At 44.3% G+C, this 23036-nt stretch overlaps 1 protein-coding gene and 1 non-coding gene across 30 annotated transcripts in view; one reads left to right on the plus strand and one right to left on the minus strand.

Annotated features, from left to right (window-relative positions):
* The window catches only part of CLASP1 (cytoplasmic linker associated protein 1), a 171022-nt gene that overhangs the window by 127127 nt on the left and 20859 nt on the right, over positions 1 to 23036 (minus strand). The gene's annotated exons all lie outside the window — the stretch shown is intronic.
* On the plus strand, positions 411 to 527 carry LOC117244760. The gene has a single exon (XR_004498418.1). It is a non-coding gene; the product is annotated as a U4atac minor spliceosomal RNA (small nuclear RNA).

A 23036-nucleotide genomic window follows, 5' to 3' on the forward strand; every position in this document is an offset into this window, starting at 1 on the left:
CTAGCCCTGCACACAGCCGTGTGTGCATGCAGGGGGAGCACAGCTAGCCCTGCACACAGCCGTGTGTGCATTCACGGGGAGCAAGCACAGCGTTCTCTGCGTGCCCTCCGGGGCCCTGCTCGGCAGTGCCGCGGCCGCTCGGCAGAGGGCGCGCTCCGTCTCCGCTGCCGCCGCGCGGCGGCCCCGCCCTCTATGCAAATCAGAGCCCGGCAGCCGCGGAGCACTCTGGGTAACGCCGCCGCCGAAGGGCCAAAACCCGGGTGGGAGCCGCGCGGGGAAGCCGGGCCCCGCGCGGTGCGCGCCCCCGAGCCGGGGGTCGGTCATCGGGCGGGCTGGGGGCGCGCCGCCCCTCGCCGGAACCTGAGCGAGGTTCGCGCTCCCCTACGGCCGGCGCGCCCCAGCGGCCGCTAACCGTCCTTATCTGGGGGTTGCGCGGCTGCTCAATGAGCGCATGGCGAGAGCAGCCCTGCTAACGCCTTAAACAACACAACAGCGCCCGCTCCGTGCGCGGCGCAATTTTTGGAACCTCGCACCGCGGCGTGTGCGCGGCGCGTCCTCAACAACACTCGCTCCGAGCCCGACCGGGCAAGCCCACGGCGCCGTGCGGGACCCGTGCGGTGCCGCGACCTCTGGGCACCGCTCCCGCAGCCGCCCGGCACCGCCGCCCGGCACCGCTCCCACTCTCCCTTCCCCCTCCATCGACAGCGCTGCTCCCGACACAGCCCGTGCGGGGCACCGGCGGGGCCGCTCTGCGCTGAACCCCCACCGCACCAGCGGTCACTCCACAACCCTCAGCCTGTCACATGGATTCACTCCAAATTCTGCTCCGTAGCACTCAGGGTGGTGTGCTAGCTACGTGGTGTGGCCGGAGAAACAGCCTACTATACTACTCCATGTCAAGTCTCTTGTGAAAAAAAACCTTCCTAAATACAAGCCCGTGGATCCTAACTTCTCCCAAGATACAACTTCACCTCCAAAGAGCTCCTTCAGTCTTCTCCCCTCACAGTAACACACCCTTCAAATACTGTCAATTTTTAATTCAACATCATTTATTCATTCATACACCAAAGGAGAATTTTCCTCGTGCTTTTATTAAGCTGTGTTTCGTTTTCACATTCATCTCGCACACTGGATTTAATCTACCATTGACAAATGCTCAGCCAGCTGCCCCAAGCACTATCGCTGCCTGTGTCTGCCAGCTCACTGGGAGCCTCTCGGCTGGAGTCCGGCAGCAGAGCCCCAGCAAGAGGGTGGGCTCCAGATCCTCATCAGCGGAGAGATGCTTTTAGGGAAAGTCAATGGGACTGTGAGCGCCAGCCACCATTCACAGCTGTCTGATCAGAGTCCCATCACGGCAGCATCCTGCACAGAGATAAGTGTGCTGCCTGCAATTACAGAGATGTGCCCCAGGGATAAATTCGATCCCGGGAGAGGAAGGAATCCATCTCTTCTTCAAACTGCCCGCAAGCCAGGAAGAGTGAGGGGAACTCATCACTCAAACATGAAAGGAAACACATGCACAGTGCAAACATACCCTGCAGTTCACCCCCAGGATAAGGCCAGGAGGAAGAGGTAGGTCTTGCACGACTTTTTGCTGTTGTCCTTACAAAAATGAGGAGTTAATTAGCACAATGATTACAGTGGTGCTTGGACAGCTATTGAGGAAACAGCAAAATGGGATGAGCAGATGTTATTCCCGACTATGCTGGATCCATTTATCAACCCCAATGTGACACCTGCCTCAGGAGGTCAGAGGCAGAAAGTAGAAATCATGTATGGATTGACAAAGTCAACAGATCCACTACAGACAGACAACAGACAACTGAGGGCATGGCTGGCAAATGAACAAAGAATTAATTGAATTCCAGCCCTGGCTGCATTGGACTGACTGCACTGAAGAGCCAACCCCTTCACTGCTGGAACAGTTACTGAAATAACTGTGCCTGAAATAACAGACACCAAGGTCCAGGAGGAACCTCTGGAGCAGCGATGGGCCCCCCAATGCTGGATCCTGATTCAGGCCTCTCCCCAGAGAAGTCAGCCGGCGGGCACAGCTCCACACCAAGGCACAGGAAGGGCAGCTCTCCATCCAAAATTCCAGATAATGCTGCAATGCTGCTAAGTACAGAGCTATTCCAGGCCTTTATATCAGCACAGATATCTTAGACTCCTATTTACACAGGCCCCCAAAAGAGTGATCTCACAATCAGAAAGAGTGGCAGCCCTCGGCATGAGGGTCTGCCTCTGCTCATTTGACTCCTGAGGTTCCCCAAGGCAGTCAATAAAGTGCTGGTGCCACCCAGTAGTCAGCTCATTTGGCATCTGCTGCTGCTTTGTCTTGTCTCAGAGCACTTTCAGTAGGCACCAAGGGCTGTCAACAAACCCATCTCCTGCCCCTCTCCAACTGCCAGGTCATCTCTCCCAGTAGTCTGTTAGTCCCCAGGATGCAACACAGCCTTTCCCAATACAGACAATACATTTTTTCAGAGGTCAACAAAAACAACTCAAAGCATCTGTCCTTTAATATCTGGGTGGTGCCGAAAGACTTGCAGGCAACCCCCCATATCAGAGAGCAGCCCCCCATCATCTGCTCCAGGAGTACATGGTCACCAAGCATGGCAGACAAATCCATCCAGTTTTAAGTAAGACACACCTAAACACTCCCATAAAAGGGTAAAGAAGCTGCACAATCCAGCAACAGCTGATTGAGCACAAAGCGACCAGAGTGAATCAGCCTCAGGCTACCCTGACGGCCTGGACAAACTGAGGGGGGAAGAGAGACAAGCCCTTCTCTCCACTCACCACAGCATGGCTCAGCAGGGATGTGGTGGTGGCTGCAGGAACCTTCATCCCCCATCTTTGGAGGGAAGAAGGAGTGAGCTGAGCATCCCCACCAAGCTGCTGCACTCTGCTGGCCTCCTGCTGAACCTTCCATGCCTGGCAGCTTGGGACCTAAATGGGAATGCTGGAAAGAGCTTCTACAGCAGCTGTGACACCAGCGTGCTTCATGCTGCTTCAATATGCTGATTGCCACCACTAGTGACACAGCTTAGCTATTTCACTTTGAAATCTGAGAAGGTTTTTTTTTGAGAACATAGTCATCCTGACATGGAGACATCTGTTTGCAGAAGAGCTGACAAGTATGTCCCAGGTGAAAGAGCTGGACCAAGTCAGCCCTGCTCCCTACCCTGCCCTCTGCTCAGGGAAAGTTCCAAAGAACAATTCATCCTGTTTTGCAGATTCTGAACCGGCCCTTGAGTGGTTGCGTAAGATGAGAAGAAAAGCAGCCACTGGGCTATCTCCAAAGGAGATGGAGGGAAGCACAAGTTGCAGAGTCACTGCTGTAGAGTACAGGAGGCTTTTCTACCCTAAGCAAGGTCAAAGCTCCAGACAGCATAGCAGGTAAATCACCACTGACACAAACTACAGTCTGCTAAGGCTCCAGGGAGCAGCAGTCGTGGTAATACAACATGAGACTTTGCAGTTGAAAGCAGAGTTGAAACTTACTTCACACTTTCCCATCTCAATTATCCAAACACTGCTGGAAAAACAGCAGCAGCACCATTGTTTCAGAGAGGTGGTTCTGCTTAAGCAGCACCTCACAGCTATGGGTACCTGCCTGGCAGCCCTCAATGCTTAGTGTTTTCACATGAAATGACATCAAAACAAAACATCTGCACTACCAACTGCTACTGCCTTTGGCTCCTCACCACAAAGCAGCTAAGTAGTTTAATCATGAACACTGCCATTATTCCTACATTTCCACTGCCCCCACTTGAACATTTGCACTTACAGGCAGGTCCTCAGCCAGGAAGGAAAAATTATTCTTACTCTGTGAGCACTGATGAAATCTTGCCCTAGGATCAGCTTGGGATCAGGACCACTTTACCTTGTAGCTTTGGTAACTAGTTGCATCTCAGAGCTCAAGGCATAATGAAGCCTCTACAATAAGGGCTATTACAGAAAAGCAAAAAGAATATGGCAAGGAAAATAAAAGAGCCATTGCATTGCCCTGTTTCATTTTTTATAGGAAAACAGAAAGCCTTTATTATGGCAACTAATCAATCGCCAGCACAGCAATGTGCCTTATTAACAGACCAGGCTGCTTTACCTAATAACACTGCCTTCCTCTCCATTAGCAGCAAAAAGCTGCTACAGTGCACAGAACAAGTGAGAAATCACACTGGGAATCTGCCTGCAGGCAGAACTGTATTAGCTAGAGCACCTCAAAAGCTCCTAGCACAGAAGCACTGACCCCAACTCCACCTCTAACAATACAGCAGTAGAAAGGGTCAGCACATTTTAAAATTGGAACCGAAGTGTTTCTGAGGGTTTAGACAACATCTGGAAAAAAACAAGGCAAGCACACAACCTAGCAGATAATCACCGACAATCTTCTGCTCCCTTAGGGCTCACAAAGTCCAGTAACAATTGTGAGGATGTTCAAATATCCAGATACTCCCCTTGATCACTAGTTCCTAAGCTTCTGAACATCTGCACTTCCAGATAACACCATTCAACACCAACTTTTACGAGGAACAGCAATACTGCAATACAATGATGACAGGATGCATGGACAGTCTCATGACGAGGGCACCAAAGAGGTGCAGACACAGCAAAGTCCCACCAGCTGCTGGCAATGTGAGAAAAGCTGGGGCTCAATCAAGGATGCAAAGTAGCCACTGGGGTTGAGGAGTAGGCAGCAGCCGGACTGAGTAGGAAACATACAAGATGATGACAGCTCTTGCTACATTGTAGTCAATGAAGCTTTGTTCTTGCCTTGTTTAGGAAGAAAGGAACACATGCGATTAAAAATGCAATAGCATTTTCAGTAGCCACAGGCTTTGTAACACTGTGGAAACACTAAGACCTAGAGCTTTCACAGCACCTCCCACCCTGCACAGACTGCCTGCTCAGCATGTACCACACAGTCCTACTACGCCTTTGAAAAGTGTCTCCAGACACAATCTGCAGCAGCTTAATGGTACAACAGTGAAGAACTCCATTCAGAAAAGAAGAAAGGTTCAAGATGCCTTTGGCAGCCACAGAAAGACACAATAGCCCAGAAAAGTGAAGAGGTAGGTGCTAGGTAGAGAAAGGGGTGAAAGGTGGGAAGAAGGAATTCCACAGAGGAATTCAGACAGAATCCTACTCATACTCCTTCTGACCCATTCAGGAGAAAGCCCAGAGGACGACCCTTAAAGGCATGGGTTAAAACACTTCCAAGTATCTCCTAAACCAGTGAGGGGTGCAGCTGAACTACACCTAACCCAGCATCTACAGCAGCCACAAGATCTAGCACAGCCCACACAGCGTGATGCTTCCCATAACTTACTGTTCAATAAGGCCAGTGAAGACAGAGCTACTGCCTAAGCTGTTGACTACACCCATTTCTTCTCTTGCCATTCCCTCTTACTCCCTCTCCAAGCTACTTCTAATTGCTCATTTTCAATTCATGTCAAACAGCTTAAAGGGAAAACTTTGAGAAGCTTACCATCAGTGCTATACTCCAGCTAAAACCAGGACCCGAAAAAACCAGCACCACAAGAACACAGAAGGGGACAGTCCCAGTGCTGACCTTCATGCCTGTCTGAAGTAACCTCCCTACAACACCTGTCTATGCAAGTGGAACTAGACCTCACATCAGCAGATATTTACCAGGGCCCATCTGCAAGCTGGGCAGCTGTCAGCATGCACTCTTTCCTTGAGCTGCTGTGTGATCCTGCAAGGGACAGGGACATTGAAGTGACACCACTGACTCACTCTGCAGACCTTACACAGCTTTTGGCCCAGCATCTCCAACCACTCTGTAGCCTGTGCATGCCTCTTGCAACTATGTCTTACATCCAGCTCTTAGCACAGTTCTTGATCAAGTCAGGCATCTTTTTAAGCATCTTTTAACAGTTAGATCTCTTGATATACCTGGTCTAGCAAACCAATGAAAAAAGATTCTGTCCCTGTCCATTTAAAAACTAATTCTAGCTTAGAGTGTGTAATGCTTTCCACATGCTTCAGAACCAAACCCCATGTGTCACTTAACACAAAGGAAATAGAAATTATTTAATGTTGATCTCCTCCTCCTCCTTTTGACCTGTGTGTCTTTGCCTTTTTGGCTGTCATCACTGAGATCTGGAGCAACAGCTGATGCATCACTGTGAGCTCTCACAAGAGAATAAAACATCTGTTTTCCTCCCTCAGACTGGAAACAGATGCCTTTTTAGTTGTGTCCAACAGATACTCAATTATATGACAGCATAGTGAAGCACAATGCATCTAAATCAGGGCACACCCTCGGGCCACATGGGTGCCTGGCATGTGGTCAGGAGCCCAAAAATGCTTTGCAATCTCAGGCAGGCTACCTATCCACAAGTATCCAGGGTCTGGGACACCTGCACACATCAAGGGTAGTTTTCTTGCCTTGGCAATGTCTGCAGAACTGCTCTGCAACAAACACCACATGCACCAAGTGCTGTGCAGTCCCACTGCGGCTCAGCTGTGTACATGTGGCTTTTCTATTAAGCTGTCTGGAAACTCCAATTCCGTACAAAAAACACTCCTCATCAACCAACTCACATGACATTCCAGATCTGAAAGAGGTGATAGTCACCATGGGACAACCCTTCAACAAAACCTGCCTGGAGAGATTTTACTGGCTACTGTAGTCGTGTTGGAAACTCACTGCTATGAAAAGCTCCTGCAAATGCCACAGCAGAGCGAGGTGAACAGCCTGGCACTCACTGGTTCAAGATTCAACTTGGGACACATGGATGGGCTGACACGGGGAGGACAGCTCAAGCAGTGCCTGTTCCATGTCTGTACCTGTGGCTGAAGCAATCCAGTCTCCAGACCTGTCCATTTTAGACAAAAACCAAAGAAACAAACAACCAAACCCCCACTCCCTCAACAAAGGAAAAAAAAAAAAGGGGGGGGGAGCCCTCAGCCAAACAACAGCAACCCCAAAAAAAACCCAAAAAAACCCAACAAAACAACCTCAAACAAGGGAAGAGAAGGGAATTCTGCATCATTCACAGCTTGAGGGAGCCAACATTTTGCTAAGAGAAAAGAACAAGCCATCTGAGCAGCTGACAGCACAAGTGGAAAAGCAATTGGAAAATTATAGGGACAAACCACATACATTTTGGCTTCTATATCCAGCTTTAGAAACACATTTAAACAAGTCAGGCAAATAGCTCCTATCAGTGCTGTAGTGCCACAGCTACACAAACAAGAGGTTTCCACAAATTCTTGTGGATTAACACAAGAAGGTATTAATTAAGTATTCAACTAAATCATTAGTTCTTGGATTAATTATCTTAAATGTAACTCTTTAGAACTGAAATCGATCAGAGGAACAGAAGCTGTAACAGTAACAAAAGAAGCCACTCAGGGTTCAACTCAGGTACACAAAGAGCTGACACCCTGGGGAGCTCAGCCAGACCAAGCAGGTACCTCCTGGACAGGCTCTACTCACCTTTCACAATGCTTGTACTACATTTTTCTCTCCTTCACAACTCTCATTGTTATTTTCAACATAACAAAATCAGCCTTCTTGCTTTCTGCTGAACAGGATATACTAAATATTCATTCAAGCAGTTAACAGCACAGTATATCTTTATAAAATGGAGAAACTTAATTAAATATAACTCAGTAGAAGGCATTGTGTCAATTTTCAGGGAAAAGGAGATTTTATGCCCCAACACTACAAAACCTTAAAGTAACACTAAAAAAGAATTCTGAAGAAGAGTAAATGCAACCTGCAGAATTCGAGTCACATTTCACCTCAGAGAAGAAAGGGGAAAATAGTTTTCCAGATGTTTCCATAGAACAGGTTTTATGGAAGAAACATAGAAATAATTGTAATTTGCCAAGGAACACACTACTTGAGACTCATCTGTCACCTGTGGTCATCACACATATATTCAAAGGTGGATTTATTTACTTATTTTTGTCTCCAAGAGACTTTAAGGGAAGCTTAGTGGAAATTTCTAAGGCACAAATTAGATGCCAGCCCTCACTGAAATATGCATCACCCAGAGGGAACTACACCTCTAAAAATGTGCCATCCATACCTTTGAAAGCTCTTCATTCTACACCATCTTGTCTCTTTTTATTCATACAGATTGGAAGCTATGTAAGCCCTCCTGCTCCTGTCACTTCAGAAGTGGTTTATTCCCTTTGAGACACCTATTCCTAACTGAAGTGTCCCATTATTATTATTTTTTGTTTTAAATAAAGCAACATCTTTCCCACAGATAGGAAAGTATGGTCACTCTTAGAGAGCTCCAAAACCTGATGTCTTGTGAATTCTGAAACAAGACAGACAGAATGCTGGATGTGATAGTGTGGCATTGTTAACCTGACATGGAAAGGATACCTCCTCCTTACATCCCAGTCAGCCTTACACTGCACATTCCAAACAGAGTAAAATGAAACAGTAACCCTATTTTTAGCATAAGAATGGGCCTCACCACTAAATTCAGGTGAGAAGTTGTTTCCAAAGGCAAAGTACTCCAATACCATCTCCACCCCACTGCTCAAATTAGATGAGCCAGGCCACATTTCTAGAGGTGTTTTGTTTTACTTGATTCTTAACATTCAGGCCTTCAGCTGTAACAGGCTTTGACTGTTCCTTAAAACCTGCATCACTCTTCTATATTCTAGTTCGAAGCAGCCCTGTCAATCCAAAAACAGGTTTAATGAGCTTTTGTGTCACCACGTTTAAGACCCTGCTGATAGACTGTGAAACAGAACAACTTACTTTATTTTTTTAATCCTTATCTATGTACAGCAGTATAAGCAAGGCAACAATTTGTAGCCCCCAAAGACTCAAGCTACATGATCTGACCCACAACAACCCTGGACTTCAACGGGGTTTCCTGAAGTTAATAAAAAACCTGCAACACGGATCAGGGAGCAAGATACACACATCAAGCTCAAATACTGCCAGTCATAACAGGAATTGAGTTACTCTTTTCAGCAAAGAAATGGCACTGGGATTTTGGTTCATTTATCTAGGAGTTTTTAACTTGACATCATCTGATAAAAGTAAAAACTTCAAAGTCACACAGCGATAGGCTTCAATTACTATTTCTCTATCAGTCTGTTAGTGGCAATGTGATTCAAGGAAGGAGGAGGGATTGCTGCTGGCAAGTCTCTTGCAGTCTATGGCACAGAGGCTATTTCAGCTGAACTGGAGATTGAGTTTCACAGATAGTAAGTACGTCAGTATATCCTCATAATTTGGAGGACTTAAAATATGACAATGCCCAAGGATAACACAAAGAAACATAATATGCTTTCCAGATAACACTACTTGTAGTACAGGTTAGAGATCAAGTGGCTGCTTTTTCTTCAGAACAGACATTGTAAGAGAAGTCAAGCAGATAAGTTGCTAAGTCTTCCACAAAATCGACACCACAAACTGATTCAGAAGCAGATGCAGCTACAGTTACGCCTCTTCTTGCCCTTCATCCTTTTCCTCCTGTAGGTTAATAGCACTTTCCTGCACCACAGCAAGACAGGAAATACAAGGTAATGCTTTTCATGAGTTTTCATATCCTCATCTGGAACTACAGAGCATTATTACTATCATAAACTTGTCACACTGAGGTCTAGCAGTACTGTATGTTGGAAAGAAGCATTATTTAGCTTCTTCATATACATCTGCCTGCAGTGTTGGGACTGTGCCATCATGCAGTCCAGTAACAAATGTAGTTCAGTCTAAGATCTACAAATGCAGGGAGGGAAAAAAAACCCCATGCAGACCTACTCATATACTCACATCACCATTTAAAGAGATTTCTCCTCCATCTTTCAAAGGACTGGGAAATTGAGTACGCACATATACATTATCTTCCTTGTCTCCAAATTTATACATCAAAGAAGATTCCACAACCACAAAGCAACAGGGAAATGAAGAACAGATTCTTTATTAACTCTTTATTTTTTTAAAAACCAAAACTTCAAGAGATATGCAGGCCCTGCAGTAGTTTATGTTGTATCTTGACATTTTCATCAACTAAAAGTAAGGAATTTGGATTAGCTGCTACAGGCCAGATTCTTACCCATCAGACTAGCACAAAACCAGAACCTTAAGACAGCTGTCTGCATTCACATTCTCTCCAGAAATAGGACAGGCAAATCAGCAGTCACTGCACATTTCTCTCCTTTTGATGACTTAATTCAGAGTCACCTAAATTAAAAAGTCACCTAAATTCTATTAGGTAGGGAAAAAACAATTCCAGAAACAGTTTTTTAGCTACTAAGCTACTTCAGTCTACTAGGGAGATCACATGATCTTTTCTTTAAAGAGTTTCCCAATTACGTGCTGACCTTATATGGGCTTTGATGGCTTCTTTAAGTGACTCATTAAACAATCCAAGATAGTGAAGACTTTGTTTTGCAAAACAGGTTAATGCAGTTACATTATTTTTCCATAAAATTCTTCTTGATCACTAGGTAGTTAGGACTAGGAAGCCAAGATACAGCAGAATTAACACCTCCCTTTTATCACTTCTCTCCAGCAAGAAATACAAAGTCCCAGGAAAAATACCAATGGATAGCAATCCCAAACCCCTTCTTAGGGGGAGGTTTGAGAAGGCACAACACCAATCAACACCAGCGCTGTTTTTATTGTCTCTGTCACCTGTACAGCATGCAGGCAAGCAGCACCCTTCCAGCCTACGCCATCTCTGCAAGAACTTGAAGAAATTCTCTGACTTTACAGAAAGGACCTGGTGCGCTCCCAGTTGACTCTGAACACCACAAAACAGAGTTGTTACAGCACAGGTAGGATGGGTCTCCCAAGTCTGCTCTCCTAGGCCTTTGGTCAGGGCCTCTTCCCCCACACAAGTGATGTGGCTCTGGCCACAGCTCCCTCATAGCCACTCTGAGCAAAGAGCAAGCCCAGCTCCAGCCATGCTCAGCAGGGAGCTGCCAGACACAACTCTCCCTCCTCACCAAGTTAAAGAAGAGCAGCACAAGTCAAACCAGTTTACTGCTCACATAAGAGCAGCTCAAGAAGTTCTGAGGCAAGCCTAAGAGCCATTGCTTGCTTCTTGCAAGCCCTCACTACAGCAGCACGCTGCAGTGCAGCCGCAGTGCATGTGAAGGGCACACTCTTCCTCAGGCTGCAAAGCTAACCAGGAATACCAAAAAGGATGCTCCAAGGAACAGACAGGAAGGACTATGAGCATTAAATAAACAGTCACAAACCAAAGCACCATTAACACCAGGCATCACTTCTGCTGTGTACATCAGATGACTGTAAGACACTCCATAAGCTTGGTGACCACCAAGGGAAACTACAGCCCAGCTGATTTGTACAAGACATTTCTGCTGCAGCCTCCAAGACCATTTCTCTTCTCTTCTGAAAAGCTGTTGCTTTTCAGGCTGTACATGTAATTTCATCCAGAGGAGTCAGAGGAGACTGACTTGAACCCTCTGCCTCAGAGGGCAAAATTCTCCATGCACAAAGATCAATGTTACCTCTTCTACAGGTCCCCTTCCCAGAAATGCCCTTAATTCATATCATCACATTATTGATCACTGCAGAAGTTCCAGTCAGTGTGGCATATCAACACTGTGACCCACTTGTCTGCCACAGCATGAAAGCCTCACAACGGTGTCTCCTTGGTATGACTGTAGCTGCATTCACCCTATCTGCCAGCGTGCTCTTTTCCCTGCCACATGCTGTGTCTTTCTAGAGATTACAAAAACTATCTCTGCCCACAATGCCTTTAAAGCTGCAGCCCACATCTCCCCCCAGCTCTTTGTTAATGACATTGCTACAGAACTGGAGCTGGAAACCAGAGCAGCTACCATAAAATGGCTAAAGATTCCTTTAGATCTTCATTAAATAATGATGTTACACCTCCAAGGGCACACGACCCCTCAATGAAAAGGAGGTGTAAGCAAGGTCTTTGCCTTTGAGCACACCTACTTACAGGCAGAGAAGTTCTGCTCTTCTCTACCCTTCAATTATTTAGCACCTTTCTGGAAGGTGTGTCCTCCTTCCAGAATCCCATCAGATCCAGCAGCACAGACAAAGCTCTGCCAACACACTGCAGAACAAGGCACAAACCACCACCCTCATTTGGTACACATTAACAATTGTAGTGAAAACCACATTGAAGAGATTTTGCTAGCATGGACTTGAACAAAGGTGGCGATCATCTTTTCCCATATCCTCCAGGAGAAGGATAAAGAGAAATCCTCTTAGATTAGCTAGAAAGAATATTAAATATGCAGAGCAGAGGGGCAGTGGAGCAGACTAATTTGAGACTGTGAAATCTTCAAAGAATGTATTTTAAGCATATGTTGGATAAATATCTGACAGAAGACATCCGGGTACATTCATTTGTCTTCTGTGAACAATAAACTGGATTTGACTATTTCCTGAAGTCCCTGATATTACAATACCTACAAAGCCTCAAAATTTCCTCCTTGCCATTAGAAACACATTATCAGCAATGTAAGCTATTAGTCAGTAAGCATCCTTTATGAACAATAAAAGGCAGAGTGATACACTCTTATTAGCAATCCTCTGTAGAAATACACCACACTGGCTAATAAAAGTTACTCCCCAGGATAAGGTTGACACCTTGGTAAGTAAAATTCTCCAATACTGGCTTAAGTCAAGATTAATGTACAGTTATGAAGTATATAAAGGCTATGCTGAACCTTACGCTCCCTCTCCTATGCCTGAAACTCAAACCATATCCACCCTTTCTTCCCCTGCAGGATCCTTAGCAAATTCTAAACCAATGACATCAACCTAAATACACACAAATACAATTTTCTTCTTGAAAAAACTTATTTTCAGCCAAGCTTTGAGAAATATGGACCATGTACATCATGAGATTGCTTGGAATAACATATTAGAGAAGGGCTTGCTCAGAGAACATGAAAGAGCCTTCTCCTCACTGCAAGTAAGATGCAAGGAGACATTTGGATTCTATCATGCTGACCTACTCCGAGACCCAGTAAAACTCCTCATATTTGTGACACTCATTATTCAATAGCAATCAGTAGGTCTTAAACTTTTGGCTCTTCAGAACAACTTTCTAACCGATACACCTAACTTCACAAAACACACATGCCAGACTCTACATGAAAAGGAAACAACCTTAGCATATTCAGCATGCTCTTTCTTGGGCTCCATATCAGTATGACTCAGTTGTGCTGCTCTGCAAGACCTGCTACCAAAGCCAGAATAACACACAGACCAGCCCTTTCCCAGTTGAATCAAACTCATTCATGCCACACTGAGTTAAACCTTGTAAAAAAGTCTCCAGGCCACTCAAAGCAATAGAAAGTTTACTTTAGGCTTGCAGCATTTTACTTAATAGGGAGAAGTATAAACTAAATTGCATTAAACTGCTAAAAAAGAAATTTGCACCATTTCCCAGACCATTTTCTTACCACCATATAAACCACCACATCTTCTTCAGCTTTAGCTGTTGGCTCTGGAAGGGGGAAGAAACAAGCTGATCTTAAGTTAGACATCCTCCCCCAACCTCAGATGTCTTGACACCACCCCCATTTTCAAATCACTACAATGGGCCAGTATCCTCAATTTAGTAAGCATGAACATTTTCCCTAAAGAACAGGTAAGAGACTCAGGAAGAAGGGAAGACTTTACTAACTTGGACACTGTACACTGAATCCGAGTCCATAACAGCCCAGTTCCTGCATGAAGCACAAGCCCTGCCCCTCCACTAACTCCAGCTGTGAGATTCACAACTTGTGCTCCCAGGCCTTGCAAACAGACTGACTGCTCTTCATACAAGAGAGGATATTAAACAGCCCAGGTTACCTGGAAATAGAAATTTTATTTTAAGACCTTATCTCAGGAGATTTTTTTCTTCTTCTATGTGTAGCCTGAATACCATAAAGGCAGAAGCCACCAAAACACATTAGTTACTACAGGCTAGTCTTACACATTGATGTGTAGAACTCGTACCACATTATTGCCATGCCTATTCATCCTAAAACCACAGGGAAAATACAGCTTAGCCTGCAGTTTGGGTTTCATAAAAATTCATACTCAACCTCTTAAACACATTGTCTCCAGAGCATTCCCCTAAAAACAGATGAAAAAAATGGGCCACCAACTTCCAAGCAGAGCACTCTGCACTGCTGCTGCAACTGTGTCCTCTCTTGCAGCCTTTAATCAGAGCACAACCTCCTATGGGCAGGAAATGCATCTCCTTGCTGAATGAAAAAACTTGTAAGCAGGACAGAAACAAGCCCAAAAACTCTGCTGGTGTCTGCAAGGTATCTAAAGCATCATCTCATGAGCCACCTGCAAATACACTGGCCTGCTATTCTGGTTCCCTACACAGAAGAGCTTGGTTGTGGTGCAGATCTGTAGTTTGCAAACTTGGCTTTTATCACTACCACCTTTTACAGCCTCAGCACCCAGTGGAGGGAGAAGGGTTTGCTGCAATCTGAGTCAATAACAGCCTCTTCATTATTAACCACTCTTTACTATCACTCTCCTCTTACTGACACCAAACAATCCACACGGCTCCTTCAACTGGTCAAATTAGGAGCAGTAGAGGTTGATTGACAAGGATCTGCAAGAGAATTTTCTTCTTTCAAACCTAGACTGTATAATATGATTGGGAAGGGGAGAATGGCAAGGTTCTGCCCTCCAGTCATTTCCCAAGAACCCAAAATACTGGAGGCACAATTGCAATTACCTGCTGCTAGAGCTGCCAGCTCAGCAGCAACTAAGCTCTTCCCATGGCTCCCAAGTGAATTCACTGTGGTGGTTTGAGAAACTGGGTAAACAGACCAGACTCAGCAACTGAATCCTGTCAATACACTTCTCTCTCCTTTAAACAACCTCCTTGAGACCTGGGGGAGCAAAGCATCATTAATCTGGAACGAGAAGCATCTACATGTGGCATTAGCTAGAACACCTGCATATGGCAGCAGGAGAGAAAACACCTTTTCCCCTGGAGCTAATCCCTTCAAGGGCACCTGCTTTCCCAGCAAATCTTTACACCAGCAGAAACCCAGCTCCCACTCAGTTGATCACCATGCAGCAGCCCAGACAAATGGTCTTTAAGTTCTAATTGTCAACTTCTGACAGACACAAAACCCACCTGCAGTAGTTTAATCATGTTTTTACACGGAAGGGGCCTAGGCTGGCAAGCAACTCACCTAGACTCTCTTCCACACAGTGAGGAATCCTTCTCAACAGGAATTTGTGAAGCAGCCACCATACTTTGGGAAGTGACTTACAGCTTCATAGAAACATAAGGCAGAAAATGAAGAGCGTGAAAAATATTCAGGGATTTCCTCTTCCCTATGGAGTCACCTTGCCTGCCAGCCTATTTCAGTCATGCAGTCAGAGGAGGTCTCCCTCCCACCATGCCTGGAGCAAGTGTATACATAACACTGGTTCTGTACCTCTCCCTGTGGCAGTACTGCACACCAGGTTCTGTGCTCAGTCACGCCAGAGCAGGCCAAGGAAGCTCCAGAACAGTCTAGTAAGCAAAATCTTCAGACTGCCAGAGCTGTGGTGGGCAGAGCACCAACGTGCCCCCAGAGCCAAGCTACCTAATGCACCTGCTGGTACAGCAGTCAGGGGAGGGGGAACAGCTCCACATGAACCAATGTTGCAGTAAATACACTGAAATCTTCAGAGCAGCTTCCTTCCCATTCAGTGGGCAGAAGGGAGGCAGGGTACACTGCAAGCCCACTGCCAAATTTTCCCTGTAGTACTGCCTCACTACTCTATCTGTGAGCTAGGAACCAAATACAATCTCTGCCTTAATGACTGACTAAAGAACATAGCATCAATATTTAAACCAGTCAAATTCCCTTGACAGAAAGCAACACATTTATGCCCTGTCTATTGTTCAGGCAGGTAGGAGCAGCAGGCTTCAATGATTGATTTAGCCATTTTGTTGGTCTGAAAAGTAATTCCAGATACTTTCAGATGAAAAGCACTACAGAATTTAAAAATTTATATTAATCTCATTCTTCCAAAATAATTTTATTTTCTTTTGATCCAGCATCAAAGACTTTCAGGATGCGTATATCACTAACTATGCCAATCAGAAGAGCAGTGAACCTCCAAACCAACCACTTACAGTGTATGTAACAAAAACATGCACTAAATATTTCTAAATCAGATCTTGCAAGATCAAGGGAGAAGCAGGGAGGTTCCTCATAACAAGCAGGACTTTCAGGAAGTTTTATACAGATTAGTTCTAGTGAAAGCTTTAGAAATCAGGCATCAGATAGCATTATCTCTATTGAAGGAGTCCATGCTCTAACCCAAATACCCAAACAAATAACCAAAAACACAGCCCCCACTGAAAGGTGGCACTACACAAAGCGTGGGCCACCACCACAGCCTGAGACCCACCAGGCCTAGAAAATGACAGACTGACATGAGGCTCAACTGTCCACAGTGCAAACAGATCACCTACTGCTCACCACTAACAAAAGAGCATAAGGAAACAGGGAATCTACAGCCCCCCAGGAACTGAACGTTTATCTCCCTGTAACTCTCCAATTTTGCAGACTCCTGGTACATGTGCACAAACTTGCTTTCAGCAGCAAGTTGAAACTCACAGCATTAAGGAGAAAATTAGCTGTGCAAGTCAAATAAAAGCACGTATACTTCTTTTCAAGTTCCCTTTTAATCTTTTGATGCTAGATAAAAGGAAAAAACAAGATTCATCTCACAGGTATGCAACTGTTCCAAAAATGAGCACTGAACAGCAGAGATTCAAAACAGGCACAAAGATGAAAACAATATCCATATGCAGGTTAAGCATGTCATCCACAAACACTGAACCTGTCAGTGAGAAAGAGAATGCTTGTGGCAAAGAACCTCTTTTAGCTCTATGTGGGTTCAATCATTATCTCCTTCCCTGCCAAGCCTCAGAGGAGCAGGATGCACCCTCAAGTTCTTGCAAGAATGTGGGTGCTACCACAGGTCCTGGGACAACCAAGTATCTGCTGATCAGCTTTTCCAAACACCTCACTCTCAGCTCTTGTGTTTACTACAGAACAGTAACCCTTTCAACACAATGACACAACCCCCGACTGATCACCCAGCATGAACCCAAGCAACCAATGCTCCGGACAAGGACAGCTCTCCTGACCGAAACCTTAATTCCAAATCGCAATCCAGGTTGCAATGTTGGTTAGTCAGCTGTCCTCCTCAGATGCTTATACCCAGAATGATTCTATACAAGTCAAATGAGAATGCTGATTTCCAACAAAATAACCAAGAGCAGATTTCAGGGTGTCAAAACAAACATTGTCTGGAAGCAGAGGGAACTGTCCTTCTCACACCACTCATCTAGGAAGTGCAAAGGAAAGAGCAAGAACAAGAAAAGAAAAAAATGATTGAAAATAGCAATATCTGTCTAGCATCAAGCTACATTATTTTAAATAATATACAGGCAGCAAAAACTATGCTCTTTTTATCCTACATTATTTGCACCAGTAACAGATTTTTAGAGGCAGAAGGGCCTCATTAGATCAGTTAATCTGATATTCCACATAATACGGTCCATGAAATCCCAACCAATGATTTTCTATGAATAAAGTATTTCTTCTGAAACAGCTTTAGGGTTTAACTTGATTTAAGATCTTCAAATCAAGTAAAAGAAGAAAATCAGAATTAAGAATTCTGACCAACAATTTATTTGTTATTATAGATACTGACACTGCATACACCACAGTAAAATGCAGAAAAACAAGCATTTTCATCATCTGCCAAAAAAGGACTGCCCACTCCCAATTCACAAGCAATAGTTCTGAAACATACAGTGATCTAAAATATACTTTTTAATAAGGATGTAGATCTCTACAGAACAAGTGGAAGCCCACAGACAACAGGCTCGCTTCCTTCAAGTTATCTTTGATAGCTCCCTAAAAAATAAACCAAGTTCCATGTGGCTAAGAGCTCACAGCTTTGAAAATGATGCACTCCTCCCAGAGTGCAAATAAGCAAAGAGGGCTGGGGTTGTTCCCATGCCCATTCCTAGGGCAGTACAAAAAAACTGTAATAGCCCAAGATTTTTCCCCCTGTATTCTATTCCATAAGCTTTATACAAAATAACACATTTAGAAGATGTCACATTCATACAATACCAAAGTAACTAGCACAGAAGACAAAATTTCTGATATAAATTCACATCTAATTGACTATAAAAAGAACTATCAATGTGTTGTTACTTTAAAGTCACTGAAACTATCACATGGAAATACAGATTCAAAAGCTTCAAATAGTGAGAGTGGAAAATCAGATTTCAATCACCAGCTCTGACTTCCATAACAAAAGACTAAACAAGATTAGTTACCCCCTGATTATCCATTATTAAAGGTAAGCCTCAAAGAAATGTCTTCCAGAAAAAAAATCTCCATAAGAAACAAAATTCAAATGTAAATTAATCCTTATTAACATGCACACAAGTAACACAGGCATGTTATTAACAGCATTTGAAGAGCTAAAACTAAAAATAAACAGACAGATCTTCCCCTCATTAGATGTTCATCCAAAATTATGTCCCATCCAGAGAGCCTGCACATGGCATATTGTAGCAGTTGGGGACAATTTGAGTTTTTCCAACTTTAGTGGCAGCAGGATATGGCTCTTAATTAAGATCCAGACTTCCCATTGTCCCAACCCTACCACACCTTTCCTGACTAAAAAAGTCAGTTTTTAGAGCATTTTTGTTTTAATTGTTCCTCAGCCAAGTTTGGCTGAAGAGCCATTTTCTAGCACAAGTCCACTTAACAGAACTGCTGCTTTCATTTATCACAAGTGCCCCTCTAATCCCTGGAAAACAATCCCCCAGTAACACATTTCATTTCCATCCTCCCCGTTTGAAGATGCCAGACTTCAATAGTGATAGCCATGAAGTAAACAGGCTCAGGGCATCTTCCTGACATCCCAGAAATTTTTCCTCACTCAACTCCCGCCCTGATGAACACCATCTAAAAGTCCTGACCTTGGCCTGTTGTTCTCTTTGCCCATGCTTCCCTTACCCCAGTTTAAAAAGACACACCAAAATCTCTCCTCCTGCTCTCTTCCTCTCAGATTGCCACATGAGAGTCACCACTGGATATCTTCCCACAAGGATAACTGTTTATTCCACACTCATCTTTCCCCATAGCTCCATCTTTTCCCAGGTCAGCAGCTCTTTTTTCCTTCAAAGTCCTGGCTTTTGCACACCATCAGATTCCCTAGAGGGCTTTTATCCAAGCCACCTGAACTGATGACATTAACCTGTCTGCACAACAACCAGTTCTTTGAGACATGGACACTTGCACAGCTCCCCACTCTCTCTCACTCTGTGTCTCATCCATGTTCGAGGGCTGGAGCTGCACCGAATGAGCCCCTCTGACTGGGAACATGAAAACAGCAGGACCACCCGAGCCACCCTTATTAATATTAGCCAACACTGATGTTTGATCAGTGATCTTGAAATCATCATAAAACACTCCTGGAAAATAATTGTGATAAATATGGATTCTAGGTAAAACACAGAAAACACCACATGGAAGTCTGGAATACCCACACAGAGTATAAAGTATATATACCAGCAATTCATCCTGGCTCTCCTACCTAAACCAACTTTTCCGTCACCTTATTTCCCTTATTTACATTAGATGAAAGAACTGGGAAGCCCATGGGACCCATGTGACATAGACAACTTCGCTACTACATCAAGAAACCCACTTTCCACAGACCAAAAAGCCAGCAAGCCACACTCACTAGTTTTCACGAGTTAGTTTTAAGTCTGAAGCTACCACCTGTAAAAGTCACCAACTTCCATTCTTAAGTGTTTGTCCAGCTTCAGCACACTCTGCTACAATTCTCATGCACTACCTTCTCCTGAAAATGGCCATCAGAAAACTCAGAAATGCCTATCAGAAAGCCATCAATTAGCATCAGCCCAATACCTCAATGACAGCACAATGAAGGATCAACAGCTGAGAAAAGACCATGTACTTAGTATTCAACTAAGTATTCAATTAAGATCTCTTCCTGATAGAAATCTGAAAGATACTTCTCGAGTTTAAGTCTCTAAACTTGGAGTATTTCATGCAGACCTAAAATACAGCCCATCCCATGTGTACTAAACAGCTTGAAGTTCTCACATGGTTCTCAGCAGCTCACCTTTCTGCTATTACATATCCTTTCCCTTCCACCTTTCCCTAATATATATCCCATTTGTATCACTGCTCCTGTAAGGGAATTATCTTACAGGTACCTTTTCTCATGGATGATTCTTCTTTTCATACCACCATCTCTCTCTAGCTGTTCTGCAAATTGAAGTTTCACATCTCCACCTTCAAAGCACTGTCATTTGGTCCAAGATGTCAGCTCCTGCCTACCCATCCATCTGCAGTACCAGTTCCCATCACACCAAGGTGCAACTTTTCACAGCACTTTTCTCCACACATGCCCTCCTGCTTAGGAAACCTTCTCATTAACGGGCTTATAAAACAGGAAATTCCAGAAGGAAACAGATGAAACTGCAAGGAGAGAATGGGACCTGACCAATGAAGAAAGAAGCAGAGCTCTTTGAAGGCAACAAGAAAGTTCAGATCTTGATGGGGATTGAAGCTAGTAGTCTTTCACAAGCAGACCTACTCACATTACTTATTCACATTCCAGCAACTTTATGCAGGTAAAAAATTCCCAAAGACCTAAAAGGGAAAGAAAGTAGAAGAGGCAGACAGGAAAACCAGGAAAGCCACCCATGCAGGCCTGGAAGAAAAATTCTAGCCACACAGACAAAATATTTCAATCTCTAAGAGCATGCACCCCCTAAAACCTGTGTGCAGTTTCAGTCTTCCATACAATATCCAATCACTGTGTGAAAAATTCCTTTTGGAGTCAAGCAGCTCGGACACACACACAACAACAGTGATGGCACCCTTCATGCCTCAGGATACAACACTGTAGTGCCCCTCTGAGCATCTCAGTTAATCATGGTACACAAATGCCTTCTCCGAGGGGTTTATTTACAAAAGGAGTGTACTGCAGTATTTGCACAAGGATCATTCTGTCCACAGCACTCCAAACAGATGAGAGCACACACAAATAGTTTATTGAGGAGTATTGGGCTAAACAATTTGGTGCATCAGGGCAGACTCCATCAGCTACGAGCAAACAGAATTCCCTCCAAAACTCAGGTGCACTTTTTATTCCAATGTGAAAGCTAAATCTGTCTATATTTATGAAGCTATTACAGAAATTGGAGTATTAACAGGTCTGGCTCCATCAGGAAACACTGGTGATGGGCATACATCAGTAGAAGCCTGTAATGTCCAGCTCCATACCACACTGAACAAGAAGTGACCCTTTCTTTATTTAAGCTCCCAACAGTGAGACACAAAGTCCTCTCAAACTGTTAAAAGCAGACATTTGTTCCATGTCACTGCACAAGCGCTGATGCCTCCATTTGCTGCAGGATTTCCAATTAGACCAAACACAACTATGTCACTTGACATTAGTCAAATGGAGAGTCATGGCAATACAAGGCAAACTCGCTGTCTTTTAATGGGGTGTAGTTCTTACAGACACAAAGAAAATTAGTACAAAGAGCTGATTCCTCATATACATTTCACAGTAAATGCAGATATTACTCAGACAATATAATTTCATAACACACTGAATTGAAGCAACTTTAGTTTTCCCATTTGCTATCACCAGGTTCTCAACTACCAGCTGACTGGCACACTCTTAACACTGGCAAGGTGGCACCACCACAGTTCACCTCACAATGCTTCCACACCCCAAAGGAATCTTGCCAGCCTTTGTGCTTGTGTGCACATCCTGCCTGTAGGAGCAGAGCTGCCACACAAAGGGCATGGCCAGGCTGGATGAGGCTCTGAGCACCCTGGTCTAGTGGAAACTGCCCCTCCAGTGGCAGAGGGGCTGGAAACAGATGATGTTTAAGGTCCCTTCCAACCCAAGCCATTCTGTGGTTCTGTGTCAGAATGGGACCCTACTGTGCAATTTTTCATCATTTCCACCAACTTCTCACCAGGAGGTTACTTTTGGAGATGAAAAAGCATTAGTTACCACAAAAAATTTCTCACACTTAATGCGGATTCAGTCCTACGCATTCTTTCCTTTGGCCAAAATCCCAGCCACACTATAAAAAATTATCAGGCTCTCCATGGTCTGATAGCTGCAAGTCTTTGCTCTGATTCTTGAATACTCAAATGTTGCTTTGTTTTAAAGTTCCATGTTTAGCACAAATGGAGAACTCAGTAGGTTTTGCCTAGTTTTAAAAAAAAAAAAATCTCATCTAGAAAGCAAGTAATGAATGATTTGGGGGAGGCAACATTCATTTGGAGAAATTCACAGACTACATGTCTCCACTGTGCTCCCTCCTGCATTTCATGATATGGCCACAGACCAGACAACTCACGGGATACAATTACATGAGGCAGCTTCGTACAGACTCACACAAAGTACAATTCCAGCCATCAGCTCTGAGCAAGGCAAGCTGACTGTGCTTAGCCTCAGTTAAACTGTTACTGGTCCCCTGGGTGACTCAGAGTCACCACACAAAACTGCTGGCATCACTGACATCCCAAAAACATTTACATGGGAGTCAATTCATGTAAGCCCTTCTGACACTGGGGCACTTAGCACTTACCAGCTAATTCTGCTAAAAAACAAGTAAGAAACAAGTTTTAGGGCCTTGACAGTGATATGGTGGATGAAAATAGATGGTGATTCCAAAGGCCCTTGCAACCTGAATTACCCTGTGATCCTAAGGGCTGATCAAACTGCCATATAGCTAATGCAACCTTTCTGTTCCAAATGCACCTGCTGAAAAGGGAGGGCTGCCAGAGCCAGAAATGCATATCTGAAAAATGTAGGTAGCCCTGCAGTAGACTATTTAGTCCCATGAGCTGGTCTTAAAAAAAAACCCTACAGGTACCCTTAATGATAAGAGCACATTGGAAGGTTTACAAAAAGCATTATCAGGTATTTTTCAGTCCTATTTTTAAGGAAGAGATCGCTAAAATGTTGA

The sequence above is a fragment of the Parus major genome, chromosome 7, assembly GCF_001522545.3.
Source record: "Parus major isolate Abel chromosome 7, Parus_major1.1, whole genome shotgun sequence".
Lineage (NCBI taxonomy): Eukaryota > Metazoa > Chordata > Aves > Passeriformes > Paridae > Parus > Parus major.